Here is a 13,827-nt window from a genome sequence, read left to right on the forward strand (position 1 = left end):
ACATTGTCTCCCGCCTGTCTTTTGGCGGTGTCCGCTGCGGTGTTTGTTTGTACCGCCTTTGCGGTTGGAGTGTTAAAGTGGCTGTCTATGTTGGCGGTTTCCGCAACGGTCATAATCTCTTTTTTTTTTCTGCCGGCCTGTTGGCGGTATTACCGCCGCTTTAACACCGACCGCCAGGGTTGTAATGAGGGCCATAATGTACAAGTTCTAATTGATTCAGAGGCAACAGGAAATTTTGTGGATCAACAAACTGCACTAGACTTGCATATACCCAGTGTTAAGAAAAAGGTTCCAGAAGTTGTTTATGCAGTTGATGGTAGTGAATTGGCAGGAGGCCCCGTTACTAAACAATCCTCACGAATACAAATGATTTGCAAAGATGATGAGAATCAGAACCACTGTGAGATAATTTGCTTCAATATAATCCAAGCACCCAATATGGTTTTATCCTAGGAATGCCGTGGTTAATGTTACACAATCAATGCATAGACTGGCGCAGCCAGGTTTTGCATTTTTCTGCTTCCTCTTGTGGAAAAAAATGTTTTCAACCAAGACGAGACAAAGAAGGAAATCTTCAACACTCTATTGCTACTGCAGTCGAGAAGGAAATTGATTTGCGATCACAGTATTCAGAATATACTGACATTTTCTGTGAAAAGAAAGCGAGCTCCTTACCACCTCACAGGCCGTACGATTGTCAGATCGACCTTGTACCCGGTGCCAATATACCAAATTGTAGAATCTATGCATTATCAGAGAAAGAAAATCAAGTCCTACGAGAATACCTTGATCAGTGTTTAGCCAAGAAGCTAATTCGGCAATCACGACCTCCAGCGGCTTCTCTGCTGTTTTTCGTACCCAAAGCTAATGGCGAATTGAGGCCTTGTATTGACTTTAGAGCGATAAACAAGATCACTGTTAAAAATAAATATCCACTACCTCTCATACCAGTCTTGTTAGACCAGGTAAAATCTGCCGTTATTTACACCAAACTTGACTTACGAGGTGCTTATCACCTAGTTCGAATTTGAGAGGGAGATGAGTGGAAAACGGCTTTTAAGACTATGGCCTCTTTGAGTATCTAGTTATGCCGTTTGGTCTATGTAATGCCCCAGCAGCCTTCCAATATTTCCTAAACGATGTTCTGAGAGAATACCTAGACATCTTTGTCATTGTTTATATTGGCGATATATTGATTTATTCAAACTCTGAAGAAATACATGAAGAACATGAAAAAAAGGTATTACAAACTCTACAAAACCATAATTTGTTTTGCAAATTAAGTAAATGCAAATTCCATACCAAAGAAGTTGAATTTCTGGGAGTCATTTTAACACCTGACGGCATGCAAATGACTGAAAGAAAAATTCAAGCTGTATCCAAATGTCCCACACCAAAATCAGTACGTGACATCCAATGTTTTTTGGGTTTTGCAAATTTTTATCAACGCTTCATCCATCACTTCTCCCAAAAGGTGGCACCAATCACTGAATTGCTAAGGAAAGAGCCCGTCTTCAACTGGTCTCAAGAGACAGAGGAAGAATTTCAAGACTTAAAAAAGGCCTTTACTTCAGCTCCCATTCTAGTTAACCCCATTGTGGAGGAACCATTCATTGTAGAAGCCGATGCATCCGATGTTGCTGTTGGGGCCATCCTATCCCAACGTCATCGAGAAACTGGACAATTGCATCCCATAGCATATGCATCAAGAAAATTGAATGAAGCAGAACAGAATTACACCATAGCATAAAAAGAATTACTAGCAATTGGCAATGCTTTCAAAGAATGGAGACATCATCTATTGAGAGCGAAACATGCCATAACTGTCTACTCTGACCATGGAAACTTACAATTTATGAGTTCTGCCAGACTACTAACTCCCAGACAACGGAGGTAGATGCTATTCTTTGCAGAATTTGATTTCATAGTGACTTTTAGACCAGGAGTAGATCATTGTAAGGCCGACGCATTGTCTAGGCAAGATTCTTCAAACACACATACTGAACAAAAACCCATGCCTATTATAACGCCTTCAAAAGTGTTGTGTTTAGTAGCAACCGAGAAATTCTTTGATGTCATTCGTAATCATTTTCACATCACCAAGTGGCAAGAGTGGTTACAACAAGATACCAAAAGGTCCATTCAACAAGGCTTACCTCTACACGAATCTTGAGTATTCCTGCCTACTGAGGAGTGAAGAGAGACAGCTTTTCATTGCTTGCATAGCCATCCTCATGCAGGTCATCCAGGTCCTCAAAAAACACTAGAACTCATGAAAAGGTATTTTTGGTGGCCTACATTTGTTCACAACCTTAAGCAAATGCTACAATCATGTGAAGTATGTGCAAGATGCAAAAGCAAACATAGCAAGCCCAAAGGCCTACTGATACCTCTACCTGTTCCCAATCATCCATGGGAACATATCTCTATGGATTTTATTACTGGTCTTCCTCAAATAAAGCAATTTACAACCATTTTAGTGGTGGTGAATAGCCTTACCAAATATGCTCACTTCATTGCTTGTTAAGGGCTCCCAACCTCCAACACCTTAGCAACTATCATCTTAGAAAACATAGTTTGCCTTCATGGACTTCCAAGATTCATCCTCTCTGATAGAGAAACACAATTTTCTGCACATTTTTGGCAGCAATGGTGCAAGGCTTTACGAATTGATTCAACTTTATCTACTAGTTATTATCCATAAACGGATGGTCAAACAGAGAGACTAAACCAAACTCTAAAACAATACTTACGCTGTTATGCAACAAAGGGGGTCATTCCGACCCCGGTGGGCAGCGCCCGCCGGGCGGAAGCCGCCAAAAGACCGCCCCGCGGTCAAATGACCGCGGCGGTCATTCTAACTTTCCTGCTGGGCCGGCGGGCGATCTCCAAAAGATCGCCCGCCGGCCCAGCTGGAAAGCCCCAGCAAAGAGGAAGCCGGCTCCGAATGGAGCCGGCGGATTTGCAGGGGTGCGACGGGTGCAGTGGCACCCATCGCGATTTTCAGTGTCTGCAAAGCAGACACTGAAAATCTTTGTGGGGTCCCCAGGGGCCCCACGACACCCGTTCCCGCCATCCTGTTCCTGGCAGTAAAAACCGCCAGGAACAGGATGGCGGGAAGGTGTCGGAATCCCCATGGTGGCGCTGCAAGCAGCGCCGCCATGGAGGATTCCCTGGGCCAGGGGTAAAACGGCGGGAAACCGCCGGTTCCCCTTTTCTGACCGCGGCTTTACCGCCGCGGTCAGAATGGCCCAGGAAGCACTGCCAGCCTGTTGGCGGTGCTTCCGTGGTCGTTGCCCGCCAGGGTCAGAATGACCCCCAAAGTCTCCTAAAACCTGGCTGGATCTGTTGTGGCTTGCAGAACTGGCTTATTGTAACTCTCACCACTCTTCAATAAACTCAGCTCCTTTCTATGGTTTATATGGGCGTCATCCGCACATTTTGCCAGTTACGCTACCTGCTTCTACTCAAACCACTCCAGCAGTCATGGACCTGTTAACACACATGAAAAAGGTACATTCACAATTGCAAACAAATCTTCATCAAGCAAAGACAAAATATAAAATGCATTATGACAAAAAACACGAGCCTGGTCCTCAGTATACAGACAAAGATAGAGTTTGGTTATCCACGAAAAACGTTGTATTAGAAAATAAAAATATGTTTCATCCAAAATTCATAGGGCCCTATGAAGTTCTGCGACAAGTGAACCCAGTAACATATAAACTAAAATTACCATCGTCTTTGAAAATTCATCCAGTATTTTACACTTCACTTCTTAAACCTTCTTCACCCTTAAGTGTAACACAACCAGTTCCTCTATTAGTCCAAGGTAATTGGGAATATGAGGAGCGATCTATCTTAGACTCCAGATAATATGGGTGTTCCCTTTGGTACTTGGTGTCCTGGAAAGGATACAGACCGGAAAATGACTCTTGGGAACCTGCAAGACATGTCCATGCACCATGTTTGGTGCAACGCTTTCACCTCCTCCATCCTTATAAGCCTGGCCCTGGACCGCGCTTGGGAGAGGGGTGTAGTGTCAGGAATAAGGCTGTGCGCAATCCAGGTCCCGTCCGAAACTCTGCTGCGCGGATTTGTGGCGATTCATGCACACCACTTGTCATCCCCTCTTATTCTAAAAGTGGTCATCAGCGTCGTCTGCCCTGTGGTAAAGCTCATGTAGCTGCAGGGTCAGGACATTGGTGGACAAGATGCACTTATCAGTGCTATTCTATGAAGGGACTACAATTCCCATGTTTTTAGAGGCAGCAGCCATCTTGGGGTGTGGCAGGCCTATAAAGCCCATCCACCCCCAAGCACATTGCTCACTATTTTGAAGACTTCAATGCAGTCAGAACTCGTGGGGGTTCCTCTGAAGAAGAGCAGATTTCCTGCATGGCAGATTGACAGCAAATTGGAGTATCCTTGTTTCCATGGTGAATTCAGATACGAGTAGGTCGTACTGGTAGGGGTAAGGTCTTAATGAGTCCAATCTTGTAGGGATTTTTTACTTCCAAAGGTAAAGCGCCCCTTAGCACAACGAGCAAAGCGTTTTCAGTTTTAAGAGTAAAGTAGCCTTGGCGCAAAGATCAAAGCGCTTCAGAGCACAGAATTAAAGCGCCCCTTAGCACAACGAGCAAAGCGCTTCAGGCCACACATGTAAAGCGCCATTGGCACGGCAATCAAAGCGCTTCAGTCCACATGAATAAGGCACCCTTGGCACGGCAATCAAAGCGCTTCAGTTCACATGAGTAAACTGTTCTTGTCATGGCAATCAAAGCGCTTCAGTCCACATGAGTAAAGCGCCCTTGGCACGGCAATCAAAGTGCTTCAGTCCACATGAGTGAAGCGCCCTTGGCACGGAAATCAAAGCGCTTCAGTCCACATGAGTAAAACGCCGTTGGCACAACAATCAAAGTGATTCAGGCCACATGAGTAAAGCACCCCTTAGCATATCAAGCGTAGCGCTTCAGACAAGACAAGTAAAAGAGCTTTCTGGCATAAGGAACAAAGCGCTTCATGTATAATAATCAAAGCGCTTCATGATCAATAAACAAGGCGCTTCTGCCCAGCGAATAAAGCGCTTCAAGTTCAATGAGTAAAACATTCAGGTCTATAGTTGTAAATGTGAAAGCATTTCAGAGAAAAGCAAATTATAGTTTCATTGTTTTTTTGGAAAACATAATATGTGAGGTACATATTTTAGTCTTTGAGAATTTCTAGGCTGTGATCAAACGTTTATGTTATGAATGCATAGTTGTTACAGGATTGATATTCATAGTATGACCATAGTCCAAAGCTCTTGCCATCTCTTGGTTCAGAGGTTGTAGTTTGTTCTTGTTCCATGATTCAAAGAAGGGGCCTCGCACTCACTTCACAAAAGAGGTCTCAATCTAATATCACAGAGACGCCTTTATTCAAGAGTCCATTGATGAATTATACTGCTATGAATGAGTATATGCATATTTGTTCTAATTTTTTTTTCAGATCTCTCTCCCTGCAGTTCCCTACCCTAATTCCCTTCTGCCCGCCTGGCTTCAGCATAACTCTGTGCTATAATAGCTTTCTGAGTTGGTGACGCCGGGAGGTGGGCCTTTTGTTCAGCAGCGTGCAGATCCCAAAGAAAGGACACCATGACACAGTTCCACACTTGAACCATAACATTCTACATTCCATGTGCATGCCTGTAAACCATTACTCTGTCCAAAAGTACTTTGACACAGTCCTTATTCTGAGACTGGGAAATCTGAATTGAATCTTTTAATCTGCGATTAAATCATGCTGTTTGTTTCCATGTGGTATATAGAACTTTTTTGTGGGATATTCCTTTAGAAAAGTCTCTATTCCAGGAGAAGAACACTGTACACCATTGTCAGTGAGTATATAAGTAGGATACCCTTCCTCAAAAAACACTTCTTCTATGAACTTACATACTGAACAGGCAGTAAGATCAGGAACTACCTTCACAACTGGCCACTTGGGTAACATCCATCAATGCAAGTACATATCTGTTACTACAATAAATCAATCATTCAGAAGTTTATAAAGCGCACTACTAACCATGAAGGGTATCAAGGTGCTAAAGGGGTTCGGTCCTCTGAGCTAGAGTCGAAGAGCCAGGTCTTAAGGTCCTTCCTGAATTAACGTAATGATGGTGACTTCCTGAGGTGAAGAGGTAAGATGTTCCAGCTCTTTGCCACGAGGTAGGTGAAAAATCTTCCTCCAGTCAAGGTTTTCCATATGCGGGGTACATTGGCAAGTGCCTATTGAGAGGAGAGGTCTGGCGGGGGAGTAGAAGGTGATGTGATGGTTGAGGTAGGGAGGTCCTAGGTCATGGAGAGCCTTGTATGCGTAGACAAGGAGAATGAAGTTGATCCTTTTCTCGATGGGGAGCCAGTGGAGGTCTCTCAGGTTTTTAGTGAGGTGTTTACAGCAAGGATGTTAAGAATGAGTCTGGCAGAGGTGTTCTGGATGTGCTGTAGTTTCTTCAAATTCTTGTGGTTGGTGCTGGCATAGAGGGCGCTGCTATAGTCGAGCCAGCTGATGACCAGGGCATGGGTTACGGTCTCATGGCAGTCATTTGGTATCCATTTGAAGATTTTCCAGAGAAGTCGGCGTGAGCGGAAACAGGAGGATGCAACAGAGTTGACCTGGTGGGTCATGGCAAGAGATGAATCCAGGTTGAAGCAGAGGTTGCATGTTTGGTTCATTGGGGATCAGGGGTGCTGAGTGTCTCAGGCCACCAGGACTCATCCAAGGCAGATGTGGAGGGTCCTATGATGAGGATTTCATTCTTGTCTGAGTTGAGCTTGAGGCAGCTCTCCTTCATTCTGCCGGTAACGTCTTCCATCCCATTGTGGAATTTCTTATTGGCAGTTGTAGGGTTTTTGGTCAGAGAGATGATCATCAGGTTGTCGTTGGCGTAGGACAGGATGTTCAGTCTGTGGCTTCAGATGATGGATGCTAGCGGGGCCATGTGGATGTTGAAGAGTGTAGGGCTCAGGGAGGAGCCCTGCGGCACTCCACAGTTGATCTCTGTAGGCTCTGACAGGTAGGGTGGGAGTCTGACTCTCTGTGTTCTGCGGTCAGGAAGGAGTGTATCCACTGTAGGGCCTTGCTGCGTATGCCAGCTGCATGAAGTCTGGAGCAGAGGGTGTGATGGAACACTGTGTCAAAGGCGGTCAAGGGGTCCAGTAGGATGACGGCTGCTGTTTGGCCGTGAGTGGATGACATCTGTGGCAATGATGAGGGCGGGCTCCGTGTTCCTGAAACCTGATTGGGAGATGTCCAGGATGTCATTGTCCACGATGTGTCTGTGGAGCTGTGCGTTGATAGGCTTTTTGATGGCCTTGGCTGGGAAAGTCAGCAGAGACTTAGGGCGGTAGTTCTTGTGATCCAGGGGGTCGTCTGTGGGTTTCTTTAGGAGCAGGTGGAATTTGGTGTGCTTTCAGTCCTCGAGGAAGGTAGCTGTCTCCCTAGAGAGGTTGGGAGTGTGGAGGAGCTTGGGTGCAATGGAGGTGTTGGCTTTGTTGAAAATGTGGTGGGGACAGGGATCAGCAGGGGCTCCAGAGTGGATGCTGCTCATGATGGAGCTTGTCTCGTCAGTGGTGAGGGTGGTCCTGCAGTGCAGGATCTGCACAGGTTTTGAGGATCCGAGCTGGAGGGTTGTAGGTGGGCATGGAGGGTCTTGGGGTCCGAAGCTATTGTAGATGTCCCTGATTTTTCGATGGAAGATGGTGGCTAGTCTGTCGCACAGGTCCTGAGATGGAAGGAGGTTTACAGCTTCTGATTGGGGTTTGGCAAACTCTTTAACCAAGGCAAAGAGCTCTTTGGTATTGTGGGTGGTGGCATTGATATGGCGGCTTTCCTAGTGGTTCGGATGAGGTAGTGGTAAGATTTGATGGCAGATTTGAAGGCAGTGAGGTCCTCAGGGGACTTGCTGTTTCTCCATTATTTTTCTAGACGTCTCCAGGTACGCCTGGAGTCCTGGAGTGCGGGGGAGAACCAGCTGGTCTTCTTGAGATTGTGTTTGCCTGGGGTCCTTCAGAGGGGCAGTAGGGTGTTAGCACATTCAGTGATCCATTGGTGGAAGTTCCGTGCTGAGATGTTTCCATCACTGGTGGGGAGGCGTGATGACTTGCTGAGAGTGTTGGTGAGAAGCTCCTCAGTGATATGGTTCCATTTCCTATGTGGGGAGCGGAGGGTGTGGAGGTGGATGGTTGGCTTGGTGATGGAGAAATGTATGCAGTGGTGGTCAGTCCAGTTTAGCATGGAGGTGTTGTCAAAGGTGATGAGTTGCTGGTAGAGAAGATGGGGTTGAGTGTCTGTCTGGTGATGTGTGTAGGCGAGGTGACCAGTTGCTTTGGGCCGATTGTGGCGAGGTTCTCGAGCAGAGAAGTGGTGTTGTGGTCCTTGCAGTTGTTGATGTGATAGTTGAGGATGCAGAGGAGAAAGTAGTTTGTGGAGGCGAGTGCGTGGGGAGCTATTATGTCAATGATGGAGTGAAGGCAGGGCAGGGGCCTGGTGGTCTGTCTGTGAGGGTGCCACAGAAAGTGGAATTTGGGTTGACGTTGATCTGGAAATGGAATTGTTCCACGGGGTGTTCTTCTGCATTGGTTGTCAGGCAGAGAGTGTATTTGTGTACGATGGACAGTCCGCTGCCCAGATGAGAAGGATGGTCTTTGCAGATCAGTCTGTAGTCACTGGGGATGTCGGTGGTGATGTCCAGGGCTGACGCTGGGTTTGTCCATGTTTCGGTGAGAAAGGCGGTCTGGGCGGGTGGAGTCTAGCAGGCCCCAGAGTTCTACATTGTGTTTGTGGTGAGAGCGTATGTTGAGAAGGATGCAGTTAAGGCGGTCAGATTGGGTGTTCAATGGTCCTGTGGTGGGGAGGTCTGGCATTCAATGAAGGGTGAAGATGCGGTGGCAGTTGAAGCAGGAGAATGATCCAGGGTGTCTTTGGGTGATGCACAATGGCAGCTGGTGGAGCGTCCGGTGTTCAGTGCTTGGAGGGTCTTAGCATTGTAACGATGGATGGTCGGAGGACCAGAGTTCGTGGTGCTGGGAGCGGTTAAGGTGAGGATGGGCACAGATGGGCTTGCCTTTGGTGTGCCACGCAGTGGCTGCCATTAAGAAGGGGAGAGAGGTGGGAGGGTCTGGTCAGCTGGGAGGCAGGAGTTTGGAAAAATGCTTTGCAGGGATAGGGTGCAGCTGCAGGGGCAGCAGGGAGCGGAGCACTTCAAAGGGAAGGTGGAAAAAAGTGATGAAAGGCGCAAAAGTGCAAAAGGAGAGAAAGAGACAGATAAAGGGCAAAGAGACACTCTCAACAGGCACAGATGAGGCACAGGCAGGTGCTGCGGTGGAGGTGGGCCTCGAACTAAGAGTCAGGCAGGCTCTTGGTTTGATCAGCAGCAGCAGTGGTGACAGCAGATGTGGGGGGGTCGGGTCAGCTGGAAGGCAGGGAAGGCGCTTTGCAGGGAGAGGGGTGGGGCAGCTGGGGCAGCAGTGGCAGGGAGCAGAGCGTGCCAAAGGGAAGGTGGAAAAAGTGAAAAAAAGGCACAGAAGTGAAAAAGGAGGAAAAAGAAGAGAAAGAGACAGAAAAAGGGCAAAGAGACACACTCAACAGGCACAGATGGCCACTAGGCCACTGGGGATGAGGCGCAGGTGGATGCCTGCGGGTGGAGGTGGACCTTGAACTGAGAGTCAGGCAGGTTCTCAGTTCAATAAAGAGCAGCAGCGGTGATAGCAGCAACAGGTGGAGCTGCACAGAGGGGAGCAAACAGACGCTGACCAGGAGGTCAGAGGATTCACCCTCTCACTACGCAGCAGCCACCATTCAGAAAGGGAGGGAAGTGGGAGGGTCCAGTCAGCTGGGAGGCGGAGGGTGGGGAAAGTGCTTCTCAGGGAGTGGAGCAGGGCAGCAGAGGCAGGAGCAGCAGGGAGCGGAGTGCCCATAAGGAAAGGTGGAAAAAGGTGAAATAAGGCTCAAAAGTGAAAAAGGAGTGAAAGGAGAGAAAGAGACAGAAAAAGGGCAAAGACACACACACAACAGGCACAGATGGCCACTAGGCCACCAGGGATGAGGGGCAGGTGGGTGCCTATGGGTGATGGTGGGCCTCAAACTGAGTCAGGTAGGCTCTAAGTGTGATCAGCAGCAGCAGTGGTGACAGCAGCACAATCTTTGTTATCTATGGGACCTAATATATCTAATGAGAGTTCTTTCCACACTTCTTTAGGAATTCTCCTGCATACCAATGGAGGAGTCCTGACCTTCTAAATCTTATCAATCATTTTACATTCATAACAAGCTCTCACCAATCTTTCAGCATGCAAATCCATACCTGGCCACCAATAAATATTTCTCAGTTGTTCCTTAGTTTTGTATTGCCTTAATGTGCCAACTCTAATATGTGACTCCTCAGAGCTTCTCGCACAACTAATCTGTTACCTCTCAGAACGAGATAATTAATAACAGAAAGATCATCCCTGACATTCTCAAATCCACCCATTTCCCCTTTCGGCCATGACATGCTATCCAATACAATTTTCCTCACTTTAGCCACCATCTCATCTTTTTAAATCCATTCTGTCTGCTCACTTTCTGAAATGTGGCCATTGCTAATACTGCAAACTTTGCATTGATCATTTATCTATCAATCTTCATTATCAAGATCTTCAAGGGAGGCGTCAACTACTAACCTTGACAAGCAATCTCCGTCTTGTTTTCAGCTCTAGGTATATAGGGGGTCATTCTGACCCCGGCGGTCTCAGACCGCCGGGGCCAGGGTCGGCGGGAGCACCGCCGACAGACCGGCGGTGCCCCGCAGGGCATTCTGACCGCGGCGGTTCGGCCGCGGTCAGACAAGGAAAACCGGCGGTCTCCCGCCGGTTTTCCGCTGCCCTACAGAATCCTCCATGTCTGCGGAGCGCGCTCTGCAGCCATGGGGATTCTGACACCCCCTACCGCCATCCTGTTCCTGGCGGGTCTCCCGCCAGGAACAGGATGGCGGTAGGGGCTGCCGCAGAGGCCCCCGTAAGAGGGCCCCACAAAGTATTTCAGTGTCTGCTATGCAGACACTGAAAAACGCGACGGGTGCCACTGCACCCGTCGCACCTTCCCACTACTCCGGCTCAATTCTGAGCCGGCATCCTCGTGGGAAGGTTGATTTGCCCTGGGCTGGCGGGCGGCCTTTTGGCGGCCGCCCGCCAGCCCAGGGCAAATCCCAAAATACCCTCAGCGGTCTTTAGACCGCGGAGCGGTATTTTGGTGGGGGAACTTCGGCGGGCGGCCTCCGCCACCCGCCGAAGTTAGAATCAGGCCCATAGTCTATTTTAATCTGAAGTCCTGCAATACAACAAGCCATTTAGTGATTTGGGAAGAAATGGAGTTAAGACCCTTCTTTTCAAACGCTTCCTGCAAGGGTTTGTTATCAGTTGTGACAACAAACTCTGTGCCCCCTAGAAGCTGTTTGAATCTCTTAATTCCCCCAAAACAGTGCAAAGTATTAGAGTAGTTGATTTCAGCCCCTTTTAAAGATCTTGATGCGAAAGCTATGGTGACAGCATCTGATCCTTGTGATTGTTTAAGCACAACACCTAAGCCCTTGCTGCTGCCATCGGTAAGGATATAACAAGACTAACCTGGTATAAAACGTTTTAAATGTAGAGCATTATTTAAGGCATCCATCACATCTGCAAACTCTGGCTGGCATTTTCCAATTCATTTGAATTGTACCCCCTTTTTCAACAACTCCCCAATGGCACGCATGCATTTGACAACATTGTACATAAACCTGCTTTAGAACTCTGCCATTCCTAAAAAACTTTGTACAGCTTATTTTCTTTCTGGTGAAGGTGATCCTAAAATGGTTTTGACAATTTCCTCTTTGGGTTTCACCCCATCTGCAGAAATGACATGATCCAAATATGTAATTTCAGGTAAACAGAACTTACACTAATTAATTTTCAATGTGATGCCTTTGTCCTTGAAAACTTGCCAAACTTCTCTGATTTTGTGAGCATGTGCAGCATGACTATCAGTGAAAATAAGAACGTCATCCTGAAAAAATTTAGGGGGTCATTCTGACCCTGGTGGTCACTGACCGCCAGGGCCAACGACCGAGGAAGCACCGCCAACAGGCTGGCGGTGCTTCCTGGGCCATTCTGACCGCGGCAGTAAAGCCGCGGTCAGAAAAGGGGAACCGGCGGTTTCCCGCCGGTTTACCCCTGGCCCAGGGAATCCTCGCCATGGGGATTCCGACCCCCTTCCCGCCATCCTGTTCCTGTCGGTTTTTACCGCCAGGAACAGGATGGCGGGAACGGGTGTCGTGGGGCCCCTGGCATGGGCAGTGCAGGGGCCCCCTAACAGGGCCCCACAAAGATTTTCAGTGTCTGCTAAGTCAACTCTCTATTACTATAACCCCCCTACCTGCATGCCATCACATACCTCCACCCTCACCCTCACTTCCATAACTCCACCACCTCCCACACACCCCACCATCACACATCACCCATCCCAATGCCAAGCCCTGCATGCACCACCAATGGTGCTTCCTGGGCCATTCTGACCGCGGCAGTAAAGCCGCAGTCAGAAAAGGGGAACCGGCGGTTTCCCGCCGGTTTACCCCTGGCCCAGGGAATCCTCCATGGCGGCGCTGCTTCCGACCCCCTCCTGCCATCCTGTTCCTGGCGGTTTTTACCGCCAGGAACAGGATGGCGGGAACGGGTGTTGTGGGGCCACTGGGGGCCCCTGCACTGCCCATGCCACTGGCATGGGCAGTGCAGGGGCCCCATAACAGGGCCCCACAAAGATTTTCTGTGTCTGCTTTGCAGACACTGAAAATCGCGATGGGTGCCACTGCACCCGTCGCACCACTGCAAATCCGCCGGCTCCATTCGGAGCCGGCTTCCTCTTTGCAGGGGCTTTCCCGCTGGGCCGGCGGACGATCTTTTGGAGATCGCCCGCCGGCCCAGCGGGAAAGTCAGAATGACCGCCGCGGTCATTTGACCGCGGTGCGGTCTTTTGGCGGTCTCTGCCCGGCGGGCGGCGCCCGCCGCCCGCCGGGGTCGGAATGACCCCCTTAATGTCTGACATATTTCCTATAAACCTTTCAAAATCTGATGCAGCGGAACATAATCCAAACAGCAACCTATTAAATCTAAAAATACCAAAAGGAGTGATGAATGACGTGTAATTCTTAAATTCTTGACTCAGACGGGATAGGTGATGTGCAGAAGTAAGTTTGAAGGTAGTGAAAACTTTGCACCACCCAAAATGCTTACCATTTCCATTATGTTGGGAAGTAGGAATTTGTCTTCAACCACGTGTTTGTTATGCTGTCTTAAGTCAATACAAAGGCTGATCTCACCAGAACCCTTGGCTGCTACCACATAGGGCAAAACCCTTTCTGAAATTCTACAGCCTCAATTATGCCCTCCAAGCACAACAAGTTCTTGTCTAACGGCATCTTGCAAATTGATAGGTACTTTTCTTACTTTACATGTCACTGGTGCTGCATCTTTTTTAAGTTGTTTGTGGTGAGTATACCCAGCTAAGTATGGTGTCACCTTGATGGGAACATATATCTTCCCCTGTATGACATTCCCATGGAACTCTATTGGACAGTACAAATCCCGACCAGTTCAGTGGGTTTTCCCCATAACCATATGGTTTTACATCTGGTTTCTCCAATTAGACTGTACCTTGAAACTTTTCCTTGTAATCTGAGTGTGACATAAGGTATAGCTTTGCTCATGAACCGATCATTATTGTGATGTGAATAACATTAACATTCACTCACCAGATGGATAATCACACACAATACCC

Source organism: Pleurodeles waltl, chromosome 3_1, assembly GCF_031143425.1.
Source record: "Pleurodeles waltl isolate 20211129_DDA chromosome 3_1, aPleWal1.hap1.20221129, whole genome shotgun sequence".
Taxonomy (NCBI): domain Eukaryota; kingdom Metazoa; phylum Chordata; class Amphibia; order Caudata; family Salamandridae; genus Pleurodeles; species Pleurodeles waltl.